Source organism: Chiloscyllium plagiosum, chromosome 4 (genome assembly GCF_004010195.1).
Source record: "Chiloscyllium plagiosum isolate BGI_BamShark_2017 chromosome 4, ASM401019v2, whole genome shotgun sequence".
Classification (NCBI taxonomy): Eukaryota; Metazoa; Chordata; class Chondrichthyes; order Orectolobiformes; family Hemiscylliidae; genus Chiloscyllium; species Chiloscyllium plagiosum.
The window spans coordinates 114,738,990-114,753,477 of NC_057713.1; the positions used below are offsets into that span (position 1 = coordinate 114,738,990).

A 14,488-nucleotide genomic window follows, 5' to 3' on the forward strand; every position below is an offset into this window, starting at 1 on the left:
ACTGAAGTAAGTATAAAGCATTTACCACGGGGTGGAAGTTTTTAGAATTAACACAAAATGTGTTGCTCCACTGACCATGGTTTTACTTTCAATGATGAAGCACCAACACTCACTGCCAACCCTGATGAAAGATGTCTACAAAGTTCTAATGATCATGCATTACTCTTTTCCTAACATAAATTCCAGCTTCTACTCAAGGGGGTCCTTGGCATCCAGCAACAGTGATGTCAGCAAGCAGTCTATGCAAACAATGTAGAACAGCTTAATATATTCCATAAGCTTTATGTTCTTTGTTATTTCAAATTTCCATGTTTTCCCACACTGACATTTTAGTTGTTGACCTGCTACTGTTATTCATTGAAGTTCACCAAATAATACCTCCTTTAGCAGAGCACTCACTGACAGTCCCTTGAAACAAGGACACTTACCTCAGAGTATATCCCGCAGAAGAAAATTTGCATATGAAGAATATTAGCGTGGGATTTGCTAGATGATAATTGACTTGTTTGGCCACACCATAAACATATATTCTGTGTCCATCAAGTCAGGGAGTGGGATTTGAACCCAGAGCTTCTGGCTCAGAGATAGGGTAATACCAATGGCGCCAACATAATTCCTGTTGCAGCTTGGCAGGCTACAGTCTTCCAGATTCAACATTGTGTTCAACAATTTTAAAGCATGACATCTGCGTCCATTTTTTGTCATTCATGTGTTTATTTGTTCAGTTTTGTCTAATTTCTCCCTTGACCTATTCAAAACTCACTGCAGGAGGACGTTTCACAAATATTCCCAACCTCAAAGCTGTGGAAGCCCAGCACATCTATGCAAAAGATAAGGCTGAAACATTCAAATAAACCTTCAGCAAGATGTGCCAGGTGAATGATCCATTTCAGTCTCATCTCGAGGCCCTAGTATAACAGGTACAGCTATATTCAGTCAATTTCATTCACCGCATGTTCCTTATCAAGAAATGGTTAAAGGCACTGGATACTGCAAAAGCTGTAAGCTCTGACAACATGCTGGCAGTAGTACTGAAGACTAGTGCTTCAGAACTTGATACACTTATAGCCAAGCTGTTGCAGTAGTTACAATACTGGCATCTCCATGACAATGTGAAAAATTGTCTAGGTATGTCTCGTGTTCAAAACCTATTACTTTTTAATATCTCCATGGTTCTAGTGAAGGGTCAGCAACCTGAAAAAATGTATCTGTTTCTCCCCACAGGATCTGATTATTGCCAGTAATTTTTGTTTTTAAGTCAAAGTTCCAGCATCTACAGCATTTTGCTGTCGAAGGAGTAAAAGACATTGATTATTGTTCACGTTTTATAACTGTTCAGGCCATGAACTAAACATTGGGAATACTTATAAGATCAAGTAAGAGGTTGAAATATCTGAAACTTCATTTTTAAAAACCATTTAAAGATCTTACAATTTTAAAATCTGTTGCTTACTTTATCATAAAGAAGTAATTTCAGTTCCACAAACATATTAAAATTAATTTTTCAAGGCCAGAAAATTTGCTCTGCAGTATATGCACTTAATATGGCATGTCACAACTCAGTTATACGTTATACAAAAAGGCATAATCTTTTCAATCGTTCTAAAGGCAAGCCCCTAAAAATATAGGCCACTTTTAATTCAAGTAATTACAAGAATGATCCACCTGCAAAGCCTTTGTGCACCCTGTGAAGGATCAGAGAATCACTGACCGTAATTACTGGATTGCCATGCTTGACTGCGCATGTGCAGACACTAGAAATTACTATCAGTTTCATTCGTGACAATGAACGCTGACAGTTTCACTGTAATTGTAGTGACAAAATCAGGACCTCCATTCTTGCAGCTAACAACACTAATGCTGAAAGACTTCACACATACTGGGACATTTGACTGAGAAAAAGAAAAGGTTCAGAGTATCATTTGGGAACTAGAAATCTGTGAATATATCTCTCTGCTTTCTCTCCTTTTACAGGGATTACACCTTTGAGGCAGCTGTTTGAACTTATGCTTTTTGGAACAACCTGCCTAAAATATTTTAAAATGAGATTGGAGACAGTGTTAGCTATGCTACACATAAACAATTGATTGAACATCTGATTGCTAAAGGGATGAAGTTTATTGCATGAATTACAATTCAAAACCAATATGCAAAAGATGGGTTTTATTATTTTCTAATCACAGAAATTAATCCTTACAATGTCCTAGGTAGTGTTGAACAATAACCATTCCTATCGGCGTCAAAATTAAACTTGACAATAGAGAGATATAAAGTAAGAACAAAATATTTCACACATTTTCATTGCAATCCTCTTAAGAAATTTCTGCATTACTGAGTTCCCAGTATAGAGGAACTTCGATTATCCGAATATCAATTAGCCGAATTTCATATTATTCGAAGATGATCTCAAGGTCCCGATAGAAACATTACATCAAAGAGGTGTTTCAACATTGATCGCGTCTTTTGTTTACAATGCTTAAAAATGAACTCGGCTGACTGAAATGCTGCCAAGAACAGTCCTGGATATCGATGGGAGCCCAGACACCATCTCCAAATGACTGACCGCCTGCCCTCTCTCTCTCTCCCGATACTTTCTCTGGAGTTCTGCACAGGCATGTACCCTAAACTCCTCTTCCCCAGGTAAACTCTCCAAAATTGTCCTGTTCAGGGCAAAGGTAGAAATTGTCAAAAAGTTGCAGTAAAAGGTTGTGCATGTGGGTGTGTGTGTGTGCGCCTGTGTGTGTGCTATTTTGAGACTCACCCAAGAAAGGCAGCAGCAGTCTTACTGTTGGTGTCCAGTCCAGCTGCCCCGGAGAGGGGTGCGGAGCAGACAGTGGGTGGGGGCAAACGGGGGCGGCACGGTGTGCTGCTGCCTAGTCTTCTGAGCAGACAGCGGACTTAGCAAGTGCTCACTGTGTCAATCCCATTGAACTAATGGCTGGCGGGGTTGGGGGGTGTGTAGCTTCAGCAATGCTGCAGGTCCCTTACACACAAGTGTGTGTCTGCTCAGAAACAAACCCTGAGACAGAGAGAGAGCAAGGCAGGCAGAGTGAGGAAAAAGGAATCTTCAGAAAAGTCCGAGCCCAGAGGAGAGGCTTTTAATCAATTAGCCACATAATCAATTATCTGAACGGAATACTTCTGGCCCATCTCATTCAGAGGTTCCTCTGTATTGAACTATGCTCTGGGGAATGGAGGATTAAGCATTACAGTTAAAGTCTTTTCTCTGATCTGTAACTGGGACTATATGATGAGTAAATTTATTTTTCAGTCTATTATGGTACTGGACCCATATAACCCACTTAATGCAAATCAAAAATGCTTCATGCTTCCATTAGAGCATATGATTAGATTAGATTCTTGACAGTGTGGAAACAAGCCCTTTGGCCCAACCAGTCCACACCGACCCTTTGAAGAGTAACCCACCCAGACCCATTTCCCTCTGACTATGGGCAATTTAACATGGTCAATTCACCTGACCTGCACATCTTTGGATTGTGGAAGGAAACCGGAGCACCTGGAGGCAACCCACGCAGACACTGGGAGAATGTGCAAACTTCACACAGACAGTCGCCTGAGGCTGGAATCTAACCTGGGACCTTGGTGCTGTGAGGCAGCAGTGCTAACCACTGAGCCACCGTGCCACCTAAAAGCAATTCTCCACCACTGTTGTCAAAATCATTTCTCGGCCATTGTGAAGTTCTCCCTTTGCTATAATTGGGGTTGGGGAAATATTCCAAATTTCTCTTTGGGTCTCAATAAATTATGCTAAAGGGATAATAGGTCAAACGGATGTTTCTAGTTCCCTGTTTCTCAAGGCATTGCTGATCAAGATTACTAATTACCACAAACTAGCAGAAATTTTTTTTATTCATCAACAAAAAAAAGCACAATTCACGTTTCTGTCCTTTGTCTCCCCACTCTCCCTCAGAAATCTGTATCAGTTAGAGTGGGGTGGAAAGCTGTTGAAAAATGATACATGTTTTCACGACAGTAAAGTTTTAATTTTAATTTACTTTGTTAGACATTTTTCAAAATGAACTAAAATGAGAAATTTAACATTAGACCACCAAATTTCACTGCTATGTTGCTTCTAATGTAGAGTTACAGGTTAAGAAGCAGTAAGCTATTTTCATTAGTTTGAGTTTGTGTGTGACATGAGAATGGAAGGATAGACAAATTAAACTTTTGAAAAGAAAATATGACATCAGAACATAACTTCAAAGGATTGGAGCAAGCACAATGATACTAGTTTCATTGAAGTGGTAAAGGAAATTCAGTTTGTCTCTATATTTGGTCTTCTGTGTAACTTTACTTGCTTCATAACAGAACATTGCCTTTAAAGTACCGTTCAAACAAACAAAACAGAATCAGAAGTGGATCATAAGACCACAAGGAATAGGAAGAGGAGTAGGCCATTTAGCTCCTTGGGCTTACTCTGCCATTCAATAGGATCACAACTGATCCAACATTCCTCACATCCACTGACTTGTCCTTTATCTGTAATCTTTGATTCCCTAAGTGATCAAGAATCTATTTCTCTCAGAAATGTACAAGGAATTCCAAAGACTCTCAAATATCTGAAAGAGGAAATACCTTCTTCTCTTAGACTTAAATTGGTGCCCCTTTATTCTGAGACTATGTCCACTGGACCTTCACTTTCCCATGAGGGAAAACATCCTCTTAGCATTTAACCTGTCAAGTTGATTTCATCTCCTGAACTTACTCCATTATTTAATAAGACTAGAGCTGATCTTTGTGCGTTTTGAGTTCTACATTCCCATCTACCCACGATAACGTTCGATTCTCTTGCATCTACCTCTGTCTTAAAAATATTTAGTGACATCTCCTCTATCATCCTCTGAAGGAGAGAAAGAGTGCCAAAGTCATATCGCACTCTGAGAGAGAAAAAAAACCTCATCTGTACCCTAAATTTTAAACAATACCATCATGAATTAATTGCAGAGAACACCTTAAAAGAAGTGACCATGTTAGGAAAGAGTTAAAATTCCAAATAAAAAAAAACTTAGTATAACAATAAGGACAGGGCTTATTTTAAAAAAGATGAACAATGGACTAATTCAGATGAGATGGAATAAAAGTTCCTGTACCAACTGTACATCAGTAACAGTGCTTTCCTCAGTAATATCAAAAGTTCTGAATGAAAATGCACTATTGGAAAAAAAGAAACCTACTTTAAATTGCATATTACAGTTGATTAAAAAAAAGTTTGCAATATATTTACTGGGAGATCATTTCAGGACATTGAAGTCGTGGCAAAAAGTATATCATTGGGAAAATATGCAAACATAAGGAAGGAACTTGAGAACGTGATGCATAAGGGAAAAGAAGTATGAGTAATGAAGCTCAAGAATAGCAGAATTATTAAAGTGCTCTGCATATAAATATGTAAAAACAATTGTCAAATGTGGACTGAGTGTCACAAGAGGAAAGGACAATAAGGTAATGAAATTTGGCAGTGCTATCATAAAAGACCTATGCTTCAAATGGGAAAGTAAACCTTGAACCAATTGACAGTAAGATGAGAGTTATCATAAAAAAGAAATGTTGAAACTTTATTGCTGGAACAGCACAGCAGGTCAGGCAGCATCCAGGGAACAGGAGATTCGACGTTTCGAGCACAGGCCCTTCTTCAGGAATCTTCCTGAAGAAGGGCCTGTGCCCGAAACGTCGAATCTCCTGTTCCCTGGATGCTGCCTGACCTGCTGTGCTGTTCCAGCAATAAAGTTTCAACTTTGATCTCCAGCATCTGCAGTCCTCACTTTCTCCATAAAAAAGAAATGGAAAAGTTGAGGGCAGCTAGTTAAGTTTAAAGAGGACAATGTTCTAGATATATGTTAGAAGCCTGAGGATGAAGAAATAACCCTAGAAATGAAATGTGCTACACAGGAGGCTGGTTAGAGAAGATTAAAGGGAATGGATTCTTACTTCATGGTTGAGAAGCTCTTGCTGGTGGCTCAGATAAATGACTTCAGCAACTGTCAAGATGGTTTGTGAATAGCCCTGTTTCTCCAAGTCAGACTTTCTGTAGAAGAGGGATCCACAGGATTAGATACAGATCCAATCATTACATGAAAATCACTAACTGCATTTTGCAACATGGAACATCTTGCATTCACTCAACTTGAGATGAAGTAGTTCAGATTTTCATCTCTGTTCACTAGAAAAGGCACAGTGGCTCAATGGTTAGCACTGCTGCCTTACTGCATCAGGGACCTGGGTTTGATTCCACCCTCAGGAGAATGTCTGTGTGGAGTTTGCACATTCTCCCTGTGTGGGTTTCCTCTCACAGTCAAAGATGTACAGGTTAGGTGGATTGGCCATGCTAAATTGCCCATAGTGTCCATGGGGTGTGTAGATTGGATGGATTAGCCATGGGAAATGCAGGGATAGAGTAAGGGGGGGTGAGTCTGGGTTGAATGCTGCTCTTCAAAGGACCATTGTGGCCTTGATGGGCCATATGACCTGTTTCCACACAGTAGGGATTCTATATAAAAATAAACTGTCTTCCTAAGGCTTTTTCTCAGTTGAGCAACTAAACAGAACATTTATGACCTCATTAAATATGATATTCAGGCTACTAATTGTCATGACTGAATGGATGCCAATTGATAATAGTATAACAATATTGAGTATCTCCTGTCTTAATAAGAATGCTCTACAATTCTCTGCATGCTATTCCACCCACTTTTGATCAATTTAAAGCACTGAAATTGATATTACATTTAGTTGAACTGAGTAGAACAGGATTTTTAACATATATTAGATCTGCTAAACTGTGCACTGTGTGACTCCTGAACAATAGATCTGGCTCTGCTGGAAAGTGAGAGTGATTCCTGGTCAGCCATGGAAAGAGGTTAGAACCCCTACTGGCACTATCCATTGCACCAGGCTACAATAGACGTGTGAAGTGTACGTTGCCACAGCAAGTTGGACTCCTTAGCAGGAGTTTGTTGGCCGGATGGGCACTGTGGATCAAATTAGTGCCAACCACACAGGTTCAACTCTGCTTATGGCTACAGCAGATTGGAGACTTGTTTTTTTTTATCTGATCTGCTTGGAGCTGTGGGTTAGACCTGCCTTTGGACCGAGATGCCAGAAAGTAATGCCACTATCATATAATGTTATCAGTGCTGCTTAGTTAACTTCATAAAAGATCATTTCCCCTCAATAAAACAGTTTGCTTCATACAATAAGATTTCTTTCTGGTTCCTGAAAATGGCATTACGTCAATGACTATACTAACTATTAATATGAATATACATCAATACTGCTTCCTAATGAGGTACTACATACTCTACCTGCTGTGATGTGATGTTCCTTGATATCATTGATCATCTATGAATCTTGAAGTATTCTTCTCCTTTGGTGAATAAGAAGTTGATACTTCTATAATTCACAAGATAAGGTATTAAATTGTTTCATATGTAACAATGGTTTGAAATTTGGTGTGCTGTAGTTCTTGGGCACAGGAGTTATAATTCATAAATAGTATGTGCCTGTTCTTGTTTAGATAGGCAGCACAGAAACTTTGTGCGATGTCCTTACCTGAATGACTGCAGTGTTTAACCAAGTTCAAAACATGTTGTTGGCCGACTGAGCATTCAAGAGGGCACCCATCAGTGTATGAGGCACATGCTACATATTTTAACTAAGCTACACCCCTTAAAGTCAGACAGTTCTCTTAAAGGTGCTGCACACTAAGCAGAGAAGCAAGTAACTGTGAAGAAAGAGAGAAAGACACCAAATGGAGAAATAGGCAAGCCAGGAAGATGCCATTTTCTCAGATGCACTTTAGGAAGACAACAATAGGGTGGGAGCCATATTGTCATGGTGGGGTGCTGGTGGGAGTGGGGGATGGGGAAGTGGGCGTGGGTGGAGGAGTTTGCAGTCAGCCAATTGGAGGCCTTAATGAAACATTCCGAGAATAGAATACAAACAGATGGCCAAGGAGAGGGATTCTAGATTTGATCTCTGAAAGGCATGGGGATTTCACAGCAATCAATCAATCTACCTTCCACCAGAGTAATAGGATTGAGGAGAAACCTTTCTGAAATACATTGATTTTCAGGATTATCTTCTTCCCTGGATTATACACTGTCAGATACTGTCTGCTGACCATGCTTGTTTGACTGATGTAAACATTTGTTGATGATCCTCCGGCCATATATATGGTATATCTTTCCTTAAGAATTCTTTTAACAATGATGCTCATTTGGAAAAGATTGCTATTCATTGTATTAGGAAGTTTAAAAATCTGAGACACCTTTATAGACAGCATGGTGGCTTAGTGGTTAGCACTACCACCTCACAGCACCAGGAACCCGGGTTTGATTCCAGTCTCGGGCGACTGTCTGTGTGGAGTTTGCACAGTCTCCCCGTGTCTGTGTGGGTTTCCTCCCAGAATCCAAAGATGTGCAGGCCAGGTGAAATGGCCATGATAAATTGCTCATAGTGTTAGGTGCATTAGTCAGAAGGAAATGGGTCTGGGTGGGTTACTCTTCGGAGGGTTGGTGTGGACTTGTTGGGCTGAAGGGCCTGTTTCCACACTGTAGGGAATCTAATCTACAGTTCTTTGTTGTCTTATGAATAAGCTAATGTCTGAAAATTTTCTTGGATCCTGATAAATCCCATCATTTTAATAAATGAGTTAAAATCAATGTCCTGAACTACATTCTTCTGGCACTTGTTGTTGAATACATGTCCTTCATGATGAGCTGCTGTCATTAGTGACCTTGGATTTTGGTTGTGCTCCTCTTTGGTTTTGTCTATTGCCACAACTTTCTTGGCAATGAATATTCTTCGTAAGCCTGTCCAGATGCTGCTGGAACTGATGCTGACTGACCAATACCTCTCAAATGGTTTTCTGAAAATAGAGATTTCCTGATGTTCATTTGTTAAGTGAACCAAGCAACCATAAAATTCAACTTGAGAAAACTTCCTGAAGACAGGCCAGGAGACCAGTGACACCTCTTTTCTATCACCTCAACTTGCAATGGTCACAGACTTAGCTACAGTCAATCCAATGGAAGGGATCTTCTTAGCAACTGATTGCAGTGGCCTTGATGGATTTTTAGCCTTTTACAATGCTATAGAGAACTCCTCCTTTTTGAGGTACCCTGTTTTTCTCTGAAATACCCTCCTCTCCTGCTTGCCAAGCAAGGATCACTGTGGGTTCTCTTATGACACTGATTCTCACGTTTAATTTGGCAGTCTGCAATCATTAATTGAGTGCTGTCTTAGGGCACTTCTTAATTGGTTACTTGTGGGAGTGGTACTCTACCACAATAACCTTTGGAATGCCACTCTAAAATTAAAGCAGAGGTTATATTCAAGACCATCAGGTCAACTCCAGGCCTTGTTCCTCTCTGCCAGCTGCTGTATAACTTGTTGGGCCGAAGGGCCTGTTTCCACGCTGTAACTAATCTAATATAATTCATTAACCGTAATTCGTATTAATGACTTTTGGAACTTGCATGATTTTAAGCAGACTTCTCCTGCACGTCCCAATAATTCTGCTGCTTTAAGTTTACATCTTAACATGCATTCTAAGCTTCAAGTGATTGACTGGCTGTTTGAGTTATTAGATCATCCATTCTGAGTGTTTATTAGCTGTAAAGACTTGGCAATTTAAATATATTGCAATAATTTTCTTTCCAGTTTCTAATGGAAATAACAAATAATATGACTAAAAATTATTGGAATTAATTTTAAACTCTCAGGAGTGTTTGCCTTCTCCTCAGGCACCTGCTGCTTGACAGAATAGACAAGATTAACACTGAGCTCCAACTCGCAGGAGGCAATTCCTTTTGCACAGAGAATACCAGAAAGAAATCAGTTTCTCAGCTTTAGTAAGTACTAGTGCCTCAGGAACCTTACACTTTCATGATAGTTGTTTTTTGACATCTGCAGCTTCTTGGAATAAGCCATTCTTGCAAGTGGACTGGTGTGTTGATAGAAATGGTCAAGGGAATCATAGCCTTGAATACCTTCACCTCTAGATCCTTCACAAAATTCACTGGTGGCACCAGTATGACTTCTCAGAGTACAGCTCACGAGTACCCCTTCCATGTGACCAGTGCCTCGGTTTCCAGGGCTGTTAATTACTTTCATTTTACAACTAGTGAGGCTGGTCAGAATGGGAGGATACTCAAATTCCACAAATGCAGGGAGACTGAGACTGCACAAATATGGCATTCAAGGTGCCAGGAGTGTTCACCACTCTAGCCTGACTCCACCCCATCGGTATTCATTCGGTCTGTAATATTTGCATAAGCTCTTCAAGAAAAATTGGTATAATACCCTTGCACTACATTACATCTCCCGTAAGATTTTCACCCCTCCATAAAGTGTGAATGGGTGACTCTTTGGAGACAATGGCTACTCTTAAAAGATACAATGTCACCTAAGAGGAGTTCTACACCGAGACACGGGAATGAAGCAACAGAAACTGTTGTACAAAAGTAGTCATTGAGAAATCATTAGCTTTCTAAAGTTGTGATTCAAATGTGTGGGCAGATCCAGTGACAACTTTCAATATGAACATAAAAGGATAATTAGAATGATAATGGTTCAAAGTGCCTTGCACAAGGTGGCAGTGATGAGAAGACTGAAACTTCAGGAGGAGGATCAATGTGATAACTACCCTGTGCTTTTGGAGCAGGAGGATTATCTTGGAAACAGATCACAATCCCAAATTAATTTCAGATACGTTGAATTTTTTTTAAAAGAAAGACTCAATAGCAAAATATGGCTGGGAATTCAAATTCAATGGCTGTCTATAATATCCCTGTCTGGATTACACTGACCCCTGCGAGGAACCCTGGAATATTGCATCTGAAGAGCATCAGGGAATCCTCAAACACTTCAAAGGCATAAATACCATTCAAAAAAATCAAACTGTGATCTCTTGTAGATAATGAAGGGCTGATTTCCTCATCCCAGCAGAAAATGATCTCCTATGCAGACATGACATAAAATAATGGAAGTCTGTGCTGGGTGAAAGACACGTTTATGTTTTACCCTTCTAGGAATACACAAGAATGGGTATAAAAACCATAAGTACTCTTGGTTTATGTGAACTGGAGTGTTGGCACCCTTGTGTGCTAGTTTGCACTCTTAAGGTTCAAGAGCCTTACTCTGTGCTCTATGACCCAATGACACCAATGGAACTGCAATCTGACATTATTATCTGTCTGTTGAGGACATGGCATTCCATTGAGGTCACCAGAAAAAAAATAAAGAACTTGCACATTTTTAAAATGATCTCTGCAATAGTACTCTTGAGTTACAAAATGTTGGAGAAGATTAATGATACCTAGAAATGGAAGCTGACAATGTGAGTACAACGCAAAGAGATTTGCTGAAGATCGCTCAAAATTGATCGTCAAGCCTCAACACCACAAAGCTGGTGAAGTGCAGACTGAACATTGCCAATTTCATTTCTTGTTTAGGCTGAGCACAGAGGTAGATCCCAGAAGATCAGAGGAGGGGAAAGTGAGTTGAGTCCAGAGCAGTAGCAATTTACAGTATCAGCATAGAGCCAACTGGCATAGTTCCGCTCCATTGGTTTCACTTTAAGGTAAGTGAAAGGGTATTGTACTTACATTGGTTTCCAGAGGTGCTTTAAAAGGTGGTTGGTTTAGCCACTGTCAACCCCAAAAAACCCTAGTCTGAGCTTACATTGTCAAGTTCTGCCAAGACCTTGATGCACTTTTAATTGAATCAGATATAGGCATATTACCCTGAAGTTGGGTTTAATGCTTGCTTTACATATGACAGATGGGCATAAAACATACAATTGTTTTTCCCTTGTTCTACTCACATATATGTTTTTTTAAGATATGATTTGAAACATTCCAATTATTTGAATATATGTACAGAATTTACTGTTTCTGAGATGAACAATGATAGTGAATCATTAAGGAAGCAATAGCTTAGTAGTATTATTGCTGGACTATAAATCCAGACACTCAGGTAAAAAAATCCTGGGGACCCAGGTTTGAATCCTGCCAAGGCATAGAATGGAATTTGAATTCAATAAAAATCTGGAATGAAGACTATGAATTCATTGCTGATTGTTGGGGAAAAAGGCTTTTTGGTTAACTAATGTCCTTTCAAGAAGGAAACTACCATCCTGGTCTGGACTATATTTGATTCCAGACCCACAGCAATGTGATTGACCCTTAACTGCCCTCTGGGATAGGCAATAAATACTGGCACGAGCCAGTGAAGTCCTCATTCTGTAAATGAATAAAAATAAATAAATAGATAGTTGCAGTTACCAGTTAGCATTCCTTACACAGCATAAAGATAGGTCCTCTCCTAACTCAATAGCAGCTGTACCTGATCTGGTTATATTTGCAGGAGGTGTACTGCCCCCACAGTACATACTGATTTTCTTTCCAAAACCATTAGTGACAATATTGAAAGTCAGACATTACCTTGCTCTGTTGTATTACACAAAAGTAAATGATAGTTGTTCCTATAAATGATGAGTTTTCATTCCCAATAGCTTGCCATTTGAAGAGTGAGCAGCTGTGAATGCCAACTGATAATTCCAATCAGTATATTTTGCATAGCTGTAGACACAGTCAATGCTGGGAGCTTCAGGCTGCTGCTTTATTTAATCAGTGGCAAATGTGAACCTGCATTTCCTACCGGTTTAGGTTTCTCAGAGGCACAGGTGTTCAACTAAAAATCTTTGCTAGTCATTTCCATTGTAGAAAATGTTTATACAAAGTTGATGTCTGAAATATATCAAACAAAATGTATGCCAGATGTAATCTTTCTGTATTTACTGTGAGCAATGGCAAGATTAATGCATGATTTGTTGTGCGGTTATTTTCAGGAAAGATTGCAAGTAATAATATCAAACGTTCAGCATGCGTCAGAATCTTACTCCTGCTGATAGATGATAAGTTAATTTTATCCTCTTGATAATGATGGAGCATTATAGCACTGTACAGTGTTGAGAAAACTCAGCTGAGGGAGTCTGCTGTTTGAGCCACAAGAAGTCAATGGTGGCCCCTGGTGGTAAGAACAAGTGTAATAAATAGAATATGGATGACTAAGCAGAAGTTTTCCCATCTTTGTTCGAGAAATAATGTTATTGTCAATGAAGCATCAGCTAATTTGCATTTACTGTCTGCAAATTCCACAATTGCCTAGATTGACCAAGTTTTCAATATTGGTTGCCTTTAAAGCTTTTGATAAGATTTGACAACATGTAGGTTTAAGAAGCATTCTACATCTGTATTGTCCCTGCTTACAAACAATGTAAAACAGATTGTAACTCCTTGCGCATTTTTAGTTTTGGCTCCTGAATCTGTTTATGGAGTCAGCTTGTCTATTTTGAAATAACATAATGAATTACAGCTGAAACATAAATATCTTGCATTTCTTCCATATTGTGCAATATCAATGCATTTCTGACAGAATAAAGTGGTGATAGCAACCAGACTTGTTTAGTCTAAATATTGAAGAGATTTGTTACCAAATTATTTGTGTTTATACTGACAGTCTTATCTTCAAACCACAAGTGAGAAATCTGAGAAGAATTACAGCATCACATGACACAGCCCCCTGAGAACTCAAATACAAAGTTAAGATGCTGAGGCAACAGAACATTGTAGCTCATACTTATTGGATCAGTAGCGTCTTGTCCTCTGTAATGTTGCCAAATCCCATGCTTAAATATAGAGTAGACAATCCATTTTTGTCCACAACAGAGGAACCTCAGCAACCAATCATGTAACAATTAATGTATAATTAAATTGAATCTTTCTTATGCTCTGAGGATGATTTATTTTAAACAGGAAGGAAGTGATAGATTTAGCCCTATTAATTTAGCAGTCATCACAAAAGTTACAACTTTGATCAAAGCATGCAAAGATTTATCTGTCTTTTTAGACTCAAGTGAACAGAAAACATGGACTGTGTTTCTGTGCTTCGCAAGAACTACCAAAGGTAATAGTTTCTAGCAACAGGTGTTCAACTATGAACTGTTGACATATAACTCTATTAATAAAATTCCAACCCCTTTAAAATACTCCCCCTATCTATACATAATAGATAAAACAAAATTGGTGTTATGACTGGTGGGAGAAAAAAGGAAGCAGTTCAATGGTATCTGTCAACAGGGTCAATAAGATAATTATTTTGCTTGCCAAGACTTGCAGTTCATCAACCTTAATTATCCAGGTACTTTTCACTTAATTGGTTCACAAATTATAAAGTCTCTGACTTATTGGTTAAAAGCAGCAGCTTACAGGAAGTGATGGGAGAAGATAACTGGCTTTCTTCAGGCGTTTTCCACTGCAGAGAAATACATCACTTCCTTTTTTCAGCCATCTGAGATACAACAACACTGTTTTTCACAAATAGATGGCCTTTGTCATCCACAGCTGGGTCACAACTCCACAAAAAATAATTCAACAATTCGCTTCCTGCTGAACCTCTCTTTGTA

General features: G+C 39.1%; 1 long non-coding RNA gene across 1 annotated transcript; it reads right to left on the reverse strand.

Moving 5' to 3' along the window:
* Nucleotides 1-2,533: 2,533 nt before the first annotated feature.
* Nucleotides 2,534-12,592, reverse strand: LOC122549596. The gene is made up of 3 exons (XR_006311602.1): nucleotides 12,465-12,592; nucleotides 5,950-6,046; nucleotides 2,534-2,660 (listed from the first exon to the last, which is right to left on the reverse strand). It is a non-coding gene; the product is annotated as an uncharacterized LOC122549596 (long non-coding RNA).
* Between the last annotated feature and the right edge of the window lie 1,896 nt (nucleotides 12,593-14,488).